At 45.7% G+C, this 17159-nt stretch overlaps 1 protein-coding gene across 1 annotated transcript in view; it reads left to right on the top strand.

Moving 5' to 3' along the window:
* The window catches only part of TLK1 (tousled like kinase 1), a 93500-nt gene that overhangs the window by 18504 nt on the left and 57837 nt on the right, over positions 1-17159 (top strand). The window lies entirely within an intron of this gene.

Below are 17159 nucleotides of genomic sequence, written 5' to 3'. Positions count from 1 at the left end.
AAATATTAATCAGCGGCTTCTCCTATGAGACACAGTATGTGAAATATATTACTCCATGTTTTCAAAAACTGGGAAATAATAAGTGCTTTTGCAGGTTATTTATTTATTTATTTATTTATTTATTAGTTTTTATAAACCGCCCTTCTCCCGAGGGACTCGGGGCGGTGTACAGAGGAAGGACGAAGTATACAGACCGAACAATAAAATAATAAGAAACACTAATGAACACAAACTGGGACCCCAATTAACGCTATCATGCCAGGCCAGCCTGCTGGAACAAAAAAGTTTTTAAGTCGCGACGGAAGGTACGGAGGTCAGGGGCCATCCGGATTTCGGTAGGTAAGGTGTTCCAGAGGGCTGGCGCACCCACTGAGAATGCCCTCCCCCTGGGGGCCACCAGCCGACATTCCTTGAGCGGTGGCACCCTGAGGAGGCCCTCTCTGTGGGAGCGCACAGGACGGTGGGGTGCTGACATCGGCAGAAGGTGCTCCCGTAGGTAGTCCGGACCCATGCCATGTAGGGCTTTGAATGTCATTGTTAGCACCTTGAACTTCACACGGAAGGCAACCGGAAGCCAGTGCAGCGCACGGAGGAGAGGTGTGATATGGGAGTATCGGGAGGCTCCCAAGAGTGTCCGTGCCGCCGCACTTTGCACCAGTTGAAGCTTCCGAGTGGATCTCAAGGGCAGCCCCATGTAGAGAGCGTTACAATAGTCTAGGCGAGATGTCACAAGGGCATGGGTGACTGTACGTAAGGAATCCAGGTCTAGATAAGGCCGTAGTTGGCGAACTAGTCGAACCCGGGAGAAGGCCCCCTTGGTCACAGCTCCAATGTGGTCTTCCAGGGAGAGCTGCGAGTCTAGGAGGACACCCAGGTTGCGGGCCCTATCAGCAGGGGGAAGTAACTTGTCCCCAATGTTAAGCAGTGGGACGTTCTGAATCTCCTGGCTTGCCGGTACGTACAGCCATTCAGTCTTGTCCGGGTTCAGTTGAAGCCTGTTTCTCCCCATCCATTCCCGGACCGCTTTCAGGCAGCGGGACATCACGTCTAGGGCATCACTGATATTGTTAGGAGTTGAGATAAAAAGCTGGGTGTCATCAGCATACTGATGGTACCCTACTCCAAAACTGCGAATGATCTCACCCAGCGGTTTCATGTAGATGTTGAACAGGAGAGGCGAGAGGACCGACCCCTGAGGGACTCCGCAAGCGAGAGGCCTCGGGGTCGACCTCTGTCCCCCTGTCAGCACCGACTGCGAGCGACCCTGGAGAAAGGAGGAGAACCAACGCAGAACCGTGCCTCCCACTCCCAGTCCCCTGAGGCGTCGCAGCAAGATACCATGGTCGATGGTATCGAAAGCCGCCGAGAGGTCTAATAAGACTAGGACAGAGGAATGGCCCCTGTCCCGGGCTCTCCAGAGATCATTCATCAGAGCGACCAATGCCGTCTCCGTGCTGTAGCCCGGCCTGAAACCCGATTGGTACGGGTCTAGATAAACCGCTTCATCCAGGATCTGAGGAAGTTGGTGCGCCACCACGCTCTCAACAACCTTCGCAAGGAAGCGAAGATTGGAGACTGGACGAAAGTTATTCAAAGAGGATGGGTCCAAGGTGGGCTTCTTGAGGAGAGGTCTCACCACCGCCTCCTTCAAGGTGGTGGGGAAGTGACCCTCACTCAGAGAAGCAGAAATGACCGCTAGGAACCAGCCTCGTGTCGCCTCTCGAGCTGCATAGGCCAGCCAGGAAGGGCACGGGTCCAGTAAGCATGTGGAGGAGCTCAACCTTCTCATAATCCTGTCCACTTCCTTAGGAGTTACAGGATCAAATTCTTCCCAGATGACGTCGACAAGACTGTCCATGTCTTGTTCTTCCATCTCAGCCCAGTTGGAGTCCAGACCAGTTCGAATCCGAGCGATTTTATCCAGCAGATATTGACCAAATTCCTCGGCTCGACCCTGCAAGGGTTCCTCCCTCACCTCTTGGTTTAATAGGGAGCGAGTCACCCTGAACAAGGCAGCCGGGCGATTATCTGCGGACGCGATGAGGGTGGAAAAGTAGTTGGATTTTGCCACCCTTATCGCAGCGAGATAAGACCTGGTGAGGATTCTTAGTCGCAATCGGTCGGATTCGGATCGACTGGCCCTCCAACGGCTCTCTAGGCCCCGTCTCCGACGCTTCATCTCCCGGAGCTCCTCGGTGAACCATGGGGCTCGCTGGGATCTGCGCCGGGTCAGAGGCCGCAAGGGTACAACTCGGTCCAGAGCCTCCGTGGCTGCCTTTTCCCAGGCTTCCACTAAGGCTTCCGCCGAGCTGTGAGCAGGGGGTGCATGCGAGTCCCTAAGCGCTGCCTGGAACTTATCAGGGTCCATTAGGCGCCTAGGGCGGTACCATCTGACTGGCACCGTGCACCCACGGTGGGGGGTGGCAAGGGGGAAGTCTAGCCGCAGGAGGTGGTGATCGGTCCATGACAGGGGCGTAATAGTTGTGGCACCCCCACCGACATCATCACGCCACCGTCCAGACAAGAACATCAAGTCTGGGTTGTGGCCTCTCTCATGAGTCGGCCCAGAAATTATTTGCAACAGGTCCATGGCCGTCATGGAAGCCATGAACTCCCGAGCCAGTTCGGACGATCCTCCCAGGGACGGTAGATTAAAGTCGCCCAAGACCATGAGTCTTGGGAATTCAACCACCAACCCTGAGAGGACATCGAGTAGCTCGGGTAGGGCCGCCGCTGCACGATTAGGTGGTAGGTACGCCAGCAGCAGACCCAACTGCGCCCCTGGACCGAATCTCAGTAGGAGAGACTCACACCCGACCATCTGAGGGACGGTGGTCTCTCGCGGGCTAAGGGATTCCCTGATGATAACTGCCACTCCCCCGCCCCTCCCATGAGCCCGGGGCTGGTGCAGTACCTGGAAACCTGGCGGGCAGAGGTCAACCAGAGGAACACCCCCCTCTGGGCCCAGCCAGGTTTCCGTGATGCAGGCCAGGTCCGCATGCTCACTCTCCACTAGGTCACGAATGAGGTGAGCTTTGTTAGCTGCGGACCTTGCATTCAGGTAGACCAGCCTTAGCATGGGAGGGTGCGCACCTTTGCTCCCGGGTCCTCCGGGGGAGAACAGAGGGTCGGAGCGTCTCACCGCCTGTACAGGGCGGAGATGACACTCCCGGTGACGATACGGCCCTCTGTCTGTGCACCTTCTGCCATTCCCCACCATCCTAGGGATGGGACGTTTGTCAGTACGCCACTAGGTGTTATCGGCGACTGGTCCTCGTTGTACGCCGTCGCGAACGGCCGTGGGCCTGGCATGCGTTATGGTGGCTGGAAGGCGTGCCTTTCCCGCGCAACCATAGTCTTCTCCCTCCCCCCTCCCTACCCCACAAAAAACTTAACTAAGAACTTAATCAGGGGCCTCTTGTTGGGCTTATGCTGGAGGCCCCTGACCCTGCCTGGCCATCTCTCAGAGGCCCAGTGGTTGGGCCCGTCATCAAGATTGGATGTGATGCAGGCGGGTCGCACCCAGGAGAGTGGGGAACCCCTGAGGGCGTGCAGTGCTATGCTAGAGTATTGAACGAGCATAGTCACAGGTGGTTCCGGGAAGGCTGTCCCCTGGATGGTGAATTTGCAGGAGGGTCGAGTCGGGTAGGTGCGTATCTGGATCGTCGCCCTGCCACTGCCACTTGGCCGGGCGAACCCCCAGAAGCAGGCCACTCCTCATCCTCTCACGATGGGTTGTGTCTCTGCTTCCGGAGGTGGTCCAGAACGTACTCTGGGTGAGGCATACCCCATAGAGCTCTCACCTCTATGGGGTAGCAGGTGTAAGGCCCAGCCACTCTGCCACTGTGGCTAGCACCCAGGCCCGTTATGTCCTGTGGGGAGAGAATGGGCAAAGATGGGTGAGAGTGGGCAGAAGGCAGGATGGAGGGATCCATTAATTGGCGTCAGCTCCGGTGGTTCAGCCGCCCCAAACAGTTCCCTCCCTGATCCTCTGGGCGTTGTTCCCGGCCGCAGTTCCATGGCCCCTATTGGTTGAGAACCGTCCAGAGCGTGGCCTCCCAGAGGTACGGGAGTCCCTGGTGTCATGCCCCTGGTGTTGCCGTCTCCGATCAAGGTGTCTCAAGGAGGTGGCTCGGGCCGTCGCCTCCATTGTCCAGCGTCTCCTTTGGTGTGAATCTTTCGGAGGCACCGCCGTCCAGGGGCAGCCCACGGTGTTCGAGACGCCGCACCGCTGTTACTGGCGTCTCTGTCAGGGCCTCTGTCAAGGCCCCTCAGAGGGCGGTCGACCAGGGCCCAGAGCAGCTGCCTCACCGCCCATGTCTTCGTTGCTGCCGCTACCGTTGTAAAGCTGGTCTGCGGCGTCTCCTTGAGGATTGTTGCAACGGCCGTAGCGGTACAGGGGGCGGGTCGAAGATGCCACGCCCTCCGTGCTACCGCCGCTGTCAAGGCCCCTGGGTGGCGAACGACTAGGCCTGGAGAAGCAGTCCCGGCCGCGGTCGTCTTCGCTGCCGCCTCTTCCACCGCCCAGCTGATCCGCGGCGCTTCCTCTGATCCTCGGAGACGCCGCCGCTGCCCGTTGCTGCTGCTGTTGGTTTCGTTGGCGGCGCCTCCGCCGCACAGCTGATCTGTGGAGACGCCGCCCTTGCCCGGTGATCGGCATCGGAGGAGACCGCAGACCAGGGCTCGCTGGGCTCTCACCGCCGAAGATGCCGCCGCCACCCTGGAGCCGGTCACGGGCAGAGCAGAGCCTTCGGCCCCTCTTGTATGGCTGCGAGGGCTGCCGTGGTCCAGGGCTGTCGTGGTCCAGGGGCGGGCCTCTCGACGCCGATGCCGCCGCCTCCGCCACCCAGCTGGTCCGCGGCGTCTCCGTGGATAGTCCGGTGACGCCGCCGTCCCTGGGAGCCGGTCAGGGGGCCGGGGCAGAGCAGAGCCTCCGGCCCCTCCAGGATGGCTGCGACGGCTGTCGTGGTCCAGGGGCGGGTCTCTCACCTCCGGCGCCGCCTCCGCCACCCAGCTGGTCCAGCTGGTCCGCGGCGTCTCCGCTGATAACCTGGAGACGCCGCCGTCACCCGGGAGCCGATGGGGGGGCCGGGGCAGAGCAGAGCCTCCGGCCCCTCCTGGATGGCCAGGGGGGGGCCTGGAGCCGCCCCGCCGCCACCGCCATCGCCGTTGCCAGGCTCCCTGGATCAACGACCAGCCTGGGGGCTTGAAAATCGTCGCCGCAGCCGCTGCCATCCTTCCGCCGGGGCCTCCGCCGCACAGCTGATCGGCGGAGGCGCCGCCCTTGCTCGGCAGTTGACAAGCGGCAGAGGCAGGGCGGAGGGTGCTGGCTCCGTTTATAACGGTCGCCAGCGGCCCAGGCGGCGGGGCAGGGATGTCCTGGCACCCCTGCAGTTGTTTCGGGAGGCAGCGGGCGGCATAATTACCCAGCTCATTTGCCCGAAATTTTTGCCCCACCCCAGGGGTCCATTGACGTCCCTGGGGGGCTCCTGGGGGGACGCCTTACTGTTGGGGGCTACGGAGCTCTCCCCAGCGCGTCCGCCATCTTCGGAGCCGGCAAAAAAAAAAAAAAAAAGTTTAGGTTATGCTAAACTTGCTGTGTAGTCAAGCTTGTACTGGCTTGCCCAGAATTCCAGATAAAATTTTTACAACTTGGAGAAACAATAGTGATTTGGTTTCACCATGTTATCTGTGTAGCTCTAAGAAGACAGCAAATCCAAACTAGCTATTTTCTTTGTCACAAAAGATGTAATAGAATCACAGCCCTCTTGTTATGGTTATAGACAACAGCATATTCACCATGCAAATGTTTGCTTGGAAAAATTACCTGTCCCAGTAGAGATGTCTGTGGGTGAAAGAGGTACTTATCGTAGAATGGGTAAGTGGAAGAAACAGCATTTCAGTGCCTTCTGGAATTGTTGTCCAGCCAGTGTAAACAATCTTTGGCCTTCTAAAGTAATTGAAATTATTCCATAACTAATTAGGATACCTTTCCATTATAGAATAAATTTGGGAGTTAAGTAAAGAGAACCTAGAGTTTGAACGAAATAAAATTTTAACTCTGAATGCTTCTTATACATGAGAGAATGTGTTCTATTTTGGGGACAATTGCTCTTATGGTCTTATTTGATCTGAACAGCACGCAATTACATTGCTATCAAAATATTTAAATCCTTTTTTTTTTTGTTTTGTTTTAGAAACGAGATCATAAAACAAAGGCCAAAATTTTGAGGAATCAATTTTTACTTGATTTTTAGGAAGAACAGTGTAGTTAATGTTCTATTGAAGTAATTAAACTTGGTAGATGATTCTCTGATTTAGATAATATTTATTAAAGTTAAATTACAATATGCAGTATACTATGGTGAATATTTTGAAGCTCGCTTTGACCTGGATCTTTGAAAAATATTTTTGAGATTTGGCTAGATGAACAATAGTAACAATACGTAGGAATTATTGTATCTATGCAGTACTAAAACTATCAGGTCCATAATCTTAAACTGGGAGAAGCGGTGCATCATAGGCAAAAACTGTCAACAAAGGTACCTCAAATAGGCTGACTTACAGAACGTCAGGATTCATTCTTCCTGAGGGAATGAAATTTGGGAAAGTTGTGGCTTCAGTGCTCTTAGGCTGCTGCAATAACATGATCATTTTTAATTTTCTCCTGATGTTTCCCAAACACTCACAAATTTCCTTTTTTCCTTCCCTGCCCAACAGTAGTTGCTTACCTGTCTTCTGGGGAAGGAAGGAGGAAGAGGGAGGGAGGGAATATTGTGCACCTTCCTAGCCCACACTACCCCCTGTCCCCTCCTTGATCTGTGTGATACCTCTTGAACATACACATGTGGACCTTTCCTGACCTGCATTATCCCTGTGTATTCTCCCTGACCTGTGTGGCATCTTCAGTGCACCCCTGCATACCCTTTCTGCTTTCTGATCTATATGTCATCTCTCACGCACCCTTGACCTGTGCCGCCTGCCCCCCTGTGTGCCCTCCACGCTCTCCCGTGTGCCATCCTTGGCTCTTACGAAACCTCTTACACACACTCGGGTACCCCTAGGCAACCTTCCTGACATGTGCGGCCCATCTGTGCACACACACCCCTTCCAACTTTCTGCAAAGAAATTCAAAGGGGAAATTGGAAGTTACTCCTGCTACTTTTTTGCCTGTCTTTGGTCATTTAGGTAAGGAAATATTTCTGAAATGATGATTCAATGGGGCAAGGGTTGTCTAGTATATTTTAATGTAAATTGTATATTACTGGTCATGCAGTATTGAGAAGGATATTGAATTAGAATTGCACATAAATATAAATAAAATAATATGACAACACTAAAAAGCAGATATAACAATAGTAATAATTCGTTCTGTTGCCTCATGCCGGAATTTCAGATAGATGCCAAGGTGAATAAAATTATTTTGGCATAGGTTTAGATTCTAGAACAGTCAGTGTATACTTTATTTTTTAGGGGATGGTATTCCAGATCTATGTAGGGAACATTTTTTTTTCCCTGGTATCCTGACCTCAAGCTGTTCAGGACTTTTTTATAACTATTTTGGTTTCTAAGGTTTGTACCAGTTTCTTCGGTGGCAGTAAACTAAAACCCTGTCCAGGAAAATTATTTATTTAGCCATTTTTCCCTTTAATTATCAGCTGATTCCCTTTGATTTCCTTCACAGCTGTTCATGAATATTAATAATCCCATAACAAAATAAAATATAGTAGTTTTTACAAAATGAGAAAACACTGTTTAAGAAAAAACAGCAATACGAAGGAAAATTTACATGTGAGAGCTGCTGGACCTTCATCTAAATTGAGGTAATTCTTGTTGTTGTTGTTAGCTGCGAAGTCGTGTCCGACCCATCGCGACCCTATGGACAACGTTCCTCCAGGCCTTCCTGTCCTCTACCATCTTCTGGAGTCCATTTAAGCTCATGCCTACTGCTTCAGTGACTCCATCCAGCCACCTCATTCTCTGTCGTCCCCTTCTTCTATTGCCCTCGATCTTTCCCAGCATTAGGCTCTTCTCCAGTGAGTCCTTCCTTCTCATTAGGTGGCCAAAGTATTTGAGTTTTAGCTTCAGGATCTGGCCTTCTAAAGAGCAGTCAGGATTGATCTCCTCTAGGACTGACCGGTTTGATCGCCTTGCAGTCCAAGGGACTCGCAGGAGTCTTCTCCAGCACCACAGTTCAAAGGCCTCAATTCTTTGGCGCTCAGCCTTTCTTATGGTCCAACTTTCACTGCCATACATTGCAACTGGGAAGACCATAGCCTTGACTATACGCACTTTTGTTGACAGGGTGATGTCTCTGCTTTTTAGTGTGCTGTCTAGATTTGCCATGGCTTTTCTCCCCAGGAGCAAGCGTCTTTTAATTTCTTGGCTACAGTCCCCATCTGCAGTGATCTTGGAGCCCAGGAAAATAAAATCTGTCACTACTTCCATTTCTTCTCCATCTATTTGCCAGGAATTGAGAGGGCCAGATGCCATGATCTTGGTTTTCTTAATGTTTAGTTTCAACCCAACTTTTGCACTCTCCTTCTTCACTCGCAACAAGAGACTCTTTAGTTCTTCTTCACTTTCTGCCATTAGAGTGGTATCATCTGCGTATCTTAGGTTGTTGATATTTCTTCCGGCAATCTTAATTCCAACTTTTGATTCATCTAGCCCTGCCTTTCTCATGATGTGCTCTGCATATAAGTTAAATAGGCAGGGCGACAGTATACAGCCTTGCCGGACTCCTTTCCCAATTTTGAACCAATCAGTGGTTCCGTGTCCAGTTCTCACTGTTGCTTCTTGACCCGCATATAGGTTTCTCAAGAGACAAATAAGATGGTCTGGTACTCCCATCTCTTTAAGAACTTGCCACAGTTTGTTATGATCCACACAATCAAAGGCTTTAGCATAGTCAATGAAGCAGAAGTAGATGTTTTTCTGGAACTCCCTAGCTTTCTCCATGATCCAGCGTATGTTGGCAATTTGATCTCTAGTTCCTCTGCCTCTTCGAAATCCTGCCTGTACTTCTGGTAGTTCTCGATCCACATACTGCTGAAGTCTAGCTTGTAGGATTTTAAGCATGACTTTACTAGCATGAGAAATGAGTGCAATGGTGCGATAGTTTGAACATTCTTTGGCACTGCCTTTCTTTGGAATTGGAATGTAAACTGATCTTTTCCAATCCTGTGGCCACTGTTGAGTTTTCCAAATTTGCTGGCAAATAGAGTGTAGCACTTTTACTGCACTGTCTTTTAAGATTTTGAATAGCTCAGCTGGAATACTGTCACCTCCACTAGCTTTGTTGTTGCTCAGCTTTCCTAAGGCCCACTTCACTTCACATTCTAGGATGTCTGGCTCGAGGTCAGTGACCACCTCATTGTGATTATCAGGGACGTTAAGCTCATTCTTGTATAGTTCTTCTGTGTAATTTTGCCACCTCTTCTTAATCTCTTCTGCCTCTGTTAGGTCCCTGCCATTTTGGTCCTTTATCATGCCCATTTTTGCATTAAACGTTCCCTTCATCTCTCCAATTTTCTTGAAAAGATCTCTGTCCTCCCTATTCTATTGTTTTCTTCTATTTCTTTGCACTGTTCATTTAAGAAGGCATTCTTATCTCTTCTAGCTATTCTCTGGAATTCTGCATTCAATTGGGCATATCTATGTTTTTCTCCCTTGCCTTTCGCTTCCCTCCTTTCCTCAGCTATTTGCAAAGCTTCCTCAGACAGCCATTTTGCTTTCTTGCATTTCTTTTTCTTTGGGATGGTTTTGGTTGCTACCTGTTGTACAATGTCACGAACCTCTGTCCATAGTTCTTCAGGCACTCTGTCTATCAGATCTAATTCCTTAAATCTATTTGTCACTTCTACTGTATATTCAACAGGGATATGATTTAATTCATACCTGAGTGGCCTAGTGCTTTTCCCTACTTTCTTCAGTTTGAGCCTAAACTTTGCAAGGAGAAGCTCATGGTCTGAGCCACAGTCAGCTCCTGGTCTTGTTTTTACTGACTGTATAGAGCTTCTCCATCTTTGGCTGCAAAGCATATAGTCAATCTGATTTCTGTGTTGACCGTCTGGTGATGTCCATGTGTAGAGCCGTCTCTTGGGTTGTTGGAAAAGAGTGTTTGCTATGACCATCGTATTCTCTTGACAAAATTCTATCAGCCTGTGCCCTGCTTCATTTTGTACTCCAAGGCCAAACTTGCCTGTTATTCCAGTTATCTTTTGGCTTCCTACTTTAGCATTCCAATCCCCCATGATGATAAGGACATCATTTTTTGGTGTTAGTTCTATAAGGTGCTGTAGGGCTTCGTAGAACCGGTCAATTTCATCCTCTTCAGCACTGGTGGTTGGGGCATAGACTTGGACTACTGTGATATTGAATGGTTTGCCTTGGATTCGAACTGAGATCATTCTGTCATTTTGAGGATTGTATCCCAGTATTGCTTTTCCTACTCTTTTATTGACTATGAAGGCTACTCCATTTCTTCTGAGGGATTCTTGTCCGCAGTAGTATACCTGATGATCATCTGAATTAAATTCACCCATTCCTGTCCATTTTAGTTCGCTGATACCTAAGATGTCGATGTTCAGTCTTGTCATCTCTTGTTTGACCACGTCCAGCTTTCCTCGATTCATGGATCTTACATTCCAGGTTCCTATGGAGAAAAAATCTTTACAGCATCGGACTTTCCTTTCACCACCAGACACATCCACAGCTGAGCGTCCTTTCGGCTTTGGCCCAGTCGCTTCATTCTTTCTGGCGCTACTAGTACTAGCCCTCTGCTCTTCCCCAGTAGCATATTGGACGCCTTCCGACCTGAGGGGCTCATCTTCCAGCGTCATATCGTTTTGCCTTTTGGTACTGTCCATAGGGTTTTCATGGCAAAGATACTGGAGTGGGTTGCCATTTCCTTCTCCAGTGGATCACGTTTTGTCAGAACTCTCGACTATGACCTGTCCGTCTTGGGTAGCCCTGCACGGCATAGCTCATAGCTTCATTGAATTACGCAAGCCCCTTCGCCACGACAAGGCAGTAATCCATGAAGGGGAGGTAATTCTTACTGTAAGCTAATTGAACAAAGACCAGTTTTCAATAAGGGATATATATATTTGTGGTTTTCAGAAAGAAAAGCATCCTATGCTCTGGATGGAATCCTAGTTGGATATCAGTAAACTGTTTAGTCTGTGCCCTGGTACTGATTTAGACTTCAAAGGTTCCTTGTCTCCCTTTAGGAGAGCTTAGTTTTAAAGCTGTACATCAGAGATAAACTTTTTGAATGGGATACCTGTAGAGATGCTGGTAGAATTCCCAAGTTTTCGTCTTGATACCATTGTAAAAAAAACAGAAGCCTCTCCTAGTGTTGGGTCACCATCTCCAGCATTTCTTTGAAGAAGGATTTTACCTTTCTTTACTTTCAGACCATCTGCCACCACATACTTTGAAGGGAGATTTTGTAAACATTTCATTGGAACTGCCTCTGCCCGATGGGGTCAGCCCTGTGGAGGACATCATTCCACTGCCCTATTTATGACGAAAAGGGAAATATCGATGATAAACAAACAAGGGCTCAATGTCAGGCATGAATGACTATCTCTTACAAATGCTACTCCAGCTGTTAGGAGTCAAATTGTAATCTTTGCCGTGCTTTCTTTTAGACTTAGAAAGAAATTGAAAAGCTCGCATTGTTACTATTCTATCTTAATTTTCTTACGTGCTTTTTTCTTGGTTTCCTCCTTACCTCTTATTACTACTAGTTTCTTTACAAATACGGTTTTATCATGGTTGGGTTAGGTTACTATAACTCAGTCTGTGTAAGGGTTTCCTTAAAAGCTTATCTGGGAGCTTTTCTTGATTCAGAATATGAGGTAAGCTGTTAATTGTGCCCAGGAATATGACTACACATGTCCTCATAAAAGACTGATATTGGTTACTATTTGTGATTTGCTCAGGTTCCAAATAACAAGAAAGACATGCAGAGTTATTTCTAAGCAGTTTCCTTTATTGTTTCTCATCTATTGATAGAAACCTTGCCAAATTAAAGCAACTACATCATCGTTAAAGATACACTCTGAGACTTCTATAGAAGAGCTATCTTAACTCTCTTTCTCCCAACCAAACTATCTAAACTTCGCTCTCTCTTGATCCTCTGGAATGCAGTCACTCCCTCCTGGGAATCCAGAGTACATTCCACCACAGTTCCTATTTTACTTTATTTTTAATTTTATTTGCTTGTCTTAAGAGAAAGACGGGATATAAACAGTAAATCCATTTCTACTCAAAGTCATAAAAACAATAGAAAGACTGTGAAAACATGGTATTATACATAAAATTAGGAAAAACAGTTATATGAAAACTACATAACATTTTAAATATGTATTCTGTTTGGAGGAACGGCAAATATAAATAAGCTTCTACCAGTATAAAGCTAGCAACTCAGAATTTAAAATGTCTACACTGATTCTTTATAATATTTAATCCTTCCTTACCTCAGAATATCCTGTTGCACACAGGGGAACTCACTTTCAAATACTGTTTGGTATTTGAAGCACTATGCTTTGTTTCAGGAAAGAATACAATATACTCTTTGGTATTCCAAGAATGGAATTACATTTCTTTTCTTGTAAGTTAATGCGGCAGTAATTATTTACAGTCTGTACAATAATTGTTTCACTTCTTTCATGCCTGACATAACCAGCTGTGAAGAAGAGTGCAAGGAACCAAATCTTACATACAGAATTAATGGCAAAGGTCATGGATTGAACCTAGGTCAATGTTTAGCTTCGAGGAACATGGAAGATATCCTTTTCCTTAGTGAAAATATTAGTAGCTTTCTTTTCTTCACTCCCAACAGCAGTAGCCTTAGGACATAATCATCTCAGCTGTATCTTGAGATGGAGCACCTTAGGGCTTATTTAGCTGTTCTTATGAAAAAAGTATTTTTCTGAATAATGAACATTGGAATATTTCATATTGCAAATTATATGAAAGCAGAAACCATGGATTTATGCTCAAGCTGTTCTGGGACGAAATTATACAACTGCACAAACATATGATTCAGTCTCTATGGCTAGGAAACATTCCAAGATAATTCAGTAAGCTTTCAAATTCTGCTTCTGTCTGCATTATCTGGTTATGAATCAGATTTCAGAAAATTTTAGTATGTATATATCAATAACACGCATTTAGAAAATGTTACAATGAAAATAGGTTGAAGTTTGGACATACTTAATTCAATACAATTCTTGTTTTAAATCAGCTAGCTGCGAAGAAGCTAAGATTTTCTGAGTTCTTAGAATGTAAGAACAGAAATTGTCAACAACTTTGAAAAAGTTGCAGTGATAATCTTTGGTGAATGAGAACACAATTTTTCTAGACCAATTACTACTAATAAAACCCTGCCAATTATTTGTATAGTTAAAATAAAAATTACTGTAACCTTTAAATCTTGTTCTCTACCTGAACTAATTAAATGCTCACCATACTTGAAAATTGTGTATGAAAGCTGGCAAAAGCTTTAGGCACCATTTTATCCTTGTCTCGAAAATAAACATGTCCTATTGTTTTCTTCGTATCAACTTGTGTTTTTGTATCCATTTTATATATTTGATATGGTCAAATGATTTAATAAAAATTTTACAAATCTGGGAAATATAGTGACATCAGAATTTGATAAACTTTAGCTCAGAATTGGAATAAACCAATGGATTATTTATTAAATTGATTCATTAAATTTGTATGCTGTCCAGCAACTGTTGGGCCCCAAGTAAAAATTGAATCAGTAGAACGAAGCTTCACATTATTAAATATGTAATTAGCATAAAAATAAATAGGTTCATATGTATACTTTATCATTGAGAATGTTTTAGAAATCCTCATCTGTTCATTTTTGTGGAGAAAACATCTCTGGAATTTCTCCTGAAAACAATGATAATTACAGTAAATCTGCATGGTGATAAACCTATCTGAAGATCACACTATTTAAGAGACAGGACTTGGTGGGCATCTTCTCTGTTAGATTCGAAAGAATGTGCAGAAACCTCCAGAGAAACAGACCTGCAAGTAGCCAGGTTCATGCCACGTAAGTCTTTCAGAGTAATAACCAGAATCTTGAACTCTACCCAGAAATAATGCTAGTAGTGTTATATGGGCAAACTTCAAAGCCTCCCAAGATTGTGCAAGAACACATTCTGCGCCAGTTGAAGCTTCTGAGTATTCTTCAAGGGCAACTCCCAGCGTTAAATACCAGGTCATCAAAGAGGTATCAAAGAGATCTAGAAGGGCAAGGCTGGATGCACCATATCTGCCGAGAGGTCAGCCGTAAACATAACCAGTCTTGGCATTGTAACCCTGTCTGCAAAACTTCGCTTTGCTCCACATTAAATCTCATTTTGTCCTGGAGGATTAATCCAAGACAGAGAATTCTACTCATTGCTACATTTTTGTGCCACACCTGGTAGTGGTACAGTGAAACTATTAATGTGGCAAATCCTGACAGGAAAAACACACGTATATTAGTGGTTTATTTGTCAAGATTGAAACAACATCCACTTGTTATAGTACATAGCAGCTGTAACGGCTTTAGTTGCAGAGGGAGAGAAATCACCTGGGAAAGGAAAGATTTCTCCAGGCTTACAGATATAAGCACCTCCCTCAGGCTTGGCCTCTCCCTGAACTATATAAGCAGCTGGGTATTGTTTAAGAACTAACATTTCCCTTTGTAACCTGAATTTGTTATTTTTCTCCTTCTCCCTCATTTCTTTTCTTTTTTGTGTCATGTTTCTTAAAATAATATCCCTGTTGGTAGGAATTAGGTTTTTTCCCCCCATTGATTTTTATATAAGCTTCTCTGAGAGCACTTCTGCCCGAAGAGCAGGATAAAAATGCTATAAATAAGCTGCTCTTTCAGAGAGACAGTTTACTCTTTAAGGTCGTGTGGATATAAAGCATAATGATAAAATACCTTGTCACCTTTTGATTTGGATATAGCTGATCTGGCAGGTAGTTCCGATGGATCGTTACGCTACTCCAGAGGTTTCTGAGACCATTTATCCACAGGGATGAGAGACTGTTGATGGATATACCGTAGATGAACAGTAACTACTATAGTGTTCTTTGGTAATTGCACAAAAGCGCCACAGAACGAACGTTTGCTAAATTAAGAATTATTGAATTGAAGTTAAAATAATAAGTTTGTCCGTGGGAAATATGCTTATTCGTGTACAGAAGAAATACACTGTGAAGCCAGGCGTTCCAGCTGGGTCACAGTCCAGGAAACTAAAAGCCAGGGCATTTGGTGGTTCCAGATTTCAGCTGAGTCAAAACCCAGAAGAGTCTTAACAGGGCAATTAGCACAAGACTGATGCACATCACCCCTTTCTCCTTGCTGTGTTTAGATGGCTTTTGTACCTCTCCCACCACCTTTGCTTAGTTTCCATGCTTGAATTCCAGTACAGCATAATTGATTGTCCCACCTGTTCCTCGCCACAGCCTTGACAATATCTTCCTTCTCCTGAGCCACCATTGCAGTGCTTGAATTCAAGCATAGCATACCTAACCCACAACCTTCTGAATGCTTTCTTCTCCTTTCTATCTGTTCGGGTATGGGTTGTCATTACTACCGTTACTTTTTCTCCTTTCTCTCCTTTGTGTATTCTTGGTTCAAGCCTGGATAAAACACACATATTTTTTAGGCCACATACAAACCAAACACATTGCCTGGATTTGAGCATGGACTATTCCCTTTGTTGGATGATGTGTACACAAAATATCTGTACAGCCTAATAAAATAATATTGGAGTTGCTACATTAGCATCTTATGAAAATTGATGTAATTCTCAACTATACTTATTCAGATTGCTAGGACAGTATTTAGGAGTTTAACGTTTTTGAATATATCAAGCTTCCTGCACGCACTAATTTTTATATAGGTATGATATACAGATATACAGTATAGTGGTGCTTTCAATTCTGTTTTTGACTTCTAGTGACTGCCTGGATTAGATTAGTCCCTAAAGTTTTCTTGGCAAGGTTTTTCAGAAATGGTTTGTCATTGTCTCCTTCCTAGGATTGAGAGAATGTGCGTGGGCCAAGGTCAGCCAGCTGACCGGTTCTAGGTGGGACTAGAACTCACGACCTCACAGTTTCTAGCCTGATGCCTTAATCACTATATCAAAATGGCTTTATTTTGTAACGCAACTTACTTTCTGCAGTTTTATTACAGCAAGTGCATATTTAGCGGGAACGCGTGAAAAAATATTCAAGTACTGTAAATCTGATACCTCGTTGTGTTTCATGTTGACTCTGATTTGATAAGAAATGTTTCATATTTATGTTTAGTAGTATTATCTCTTGAAAGAAGCCATACTGTTTTAAAAATACTGAAAGACAGAATAACATTTATACTTGGAATGCCGAAATGTAGGTGAAAAATCAACAAATGAAAGCAGAGCCATTAAAAGTAGGATTCTGGAATATGTAGGAGGCATTCTGCACAATATTACTTTTTTGACATTCAAAGGCTAGAGGGCTTCAGAAGTGGAAATGATACATATGAAGTTTCATGAAGATACATAAAAATAAAGCAGTATTGGTTCATTTATTGGAGCCTCACATTTCAGTGATTATGGGCCTCTGAAATGAGAAGAAGTCATGATTGGAAGAAAATTGATTGAGAGAAGATACTTTCCATTTGAGCCAGAGCATTCAAGAATTATTTCTTGTAAGCCTGTAAAAATGATATAGAATGCAGTGCTGTCTTTCAGATAGATCTTGGTAACATTTAAACATTATTTAAATAATATTTACATACGTTTAATCCCTGGTGGCACAGTGGTTAAAGTGCAGTATTTCAGGCAAACTCTTCCCACAGCCTTGAGTTCAATTGTGATGGGGCTCAAGGGTGACTTAGCTTCCATCCTTCCAAGGTTGGTAAAAGAGAACCCAGATTGTTGGGGGCAGTATACAAATAATGCTTACATTGTAAACCGCCCAGAGGGTGCTATAAAGCACTATGGGGTGGCATATAAGTGTAAATGCTATTGCTATTGCTAAATAAAGCTAATGTAATATAATTGTAAGTGACGCGGTGGCTCAGTGGGTTAGGATGCTGAGCTTGTCGATCAGAAGGTCGGCACTTTGGCGGGTCGAATCCCGAGTGC

This window comes from Vipera ursinii (genome assembly GCF_947247035.1).
Source record: "Vipera ursinii genome assembly, chromosome: 1".
NCBI lineage: Eukaryota > Metazoa > Chordata > Lepidosauria > Squamata > Viperidae > Vipera > Vipera ursinii.
The sequence above is the reverse complement of the archived record's forward strand: the minus strand, read 5'-3'. Positions and strand labels throughout refer to the sequence as shown.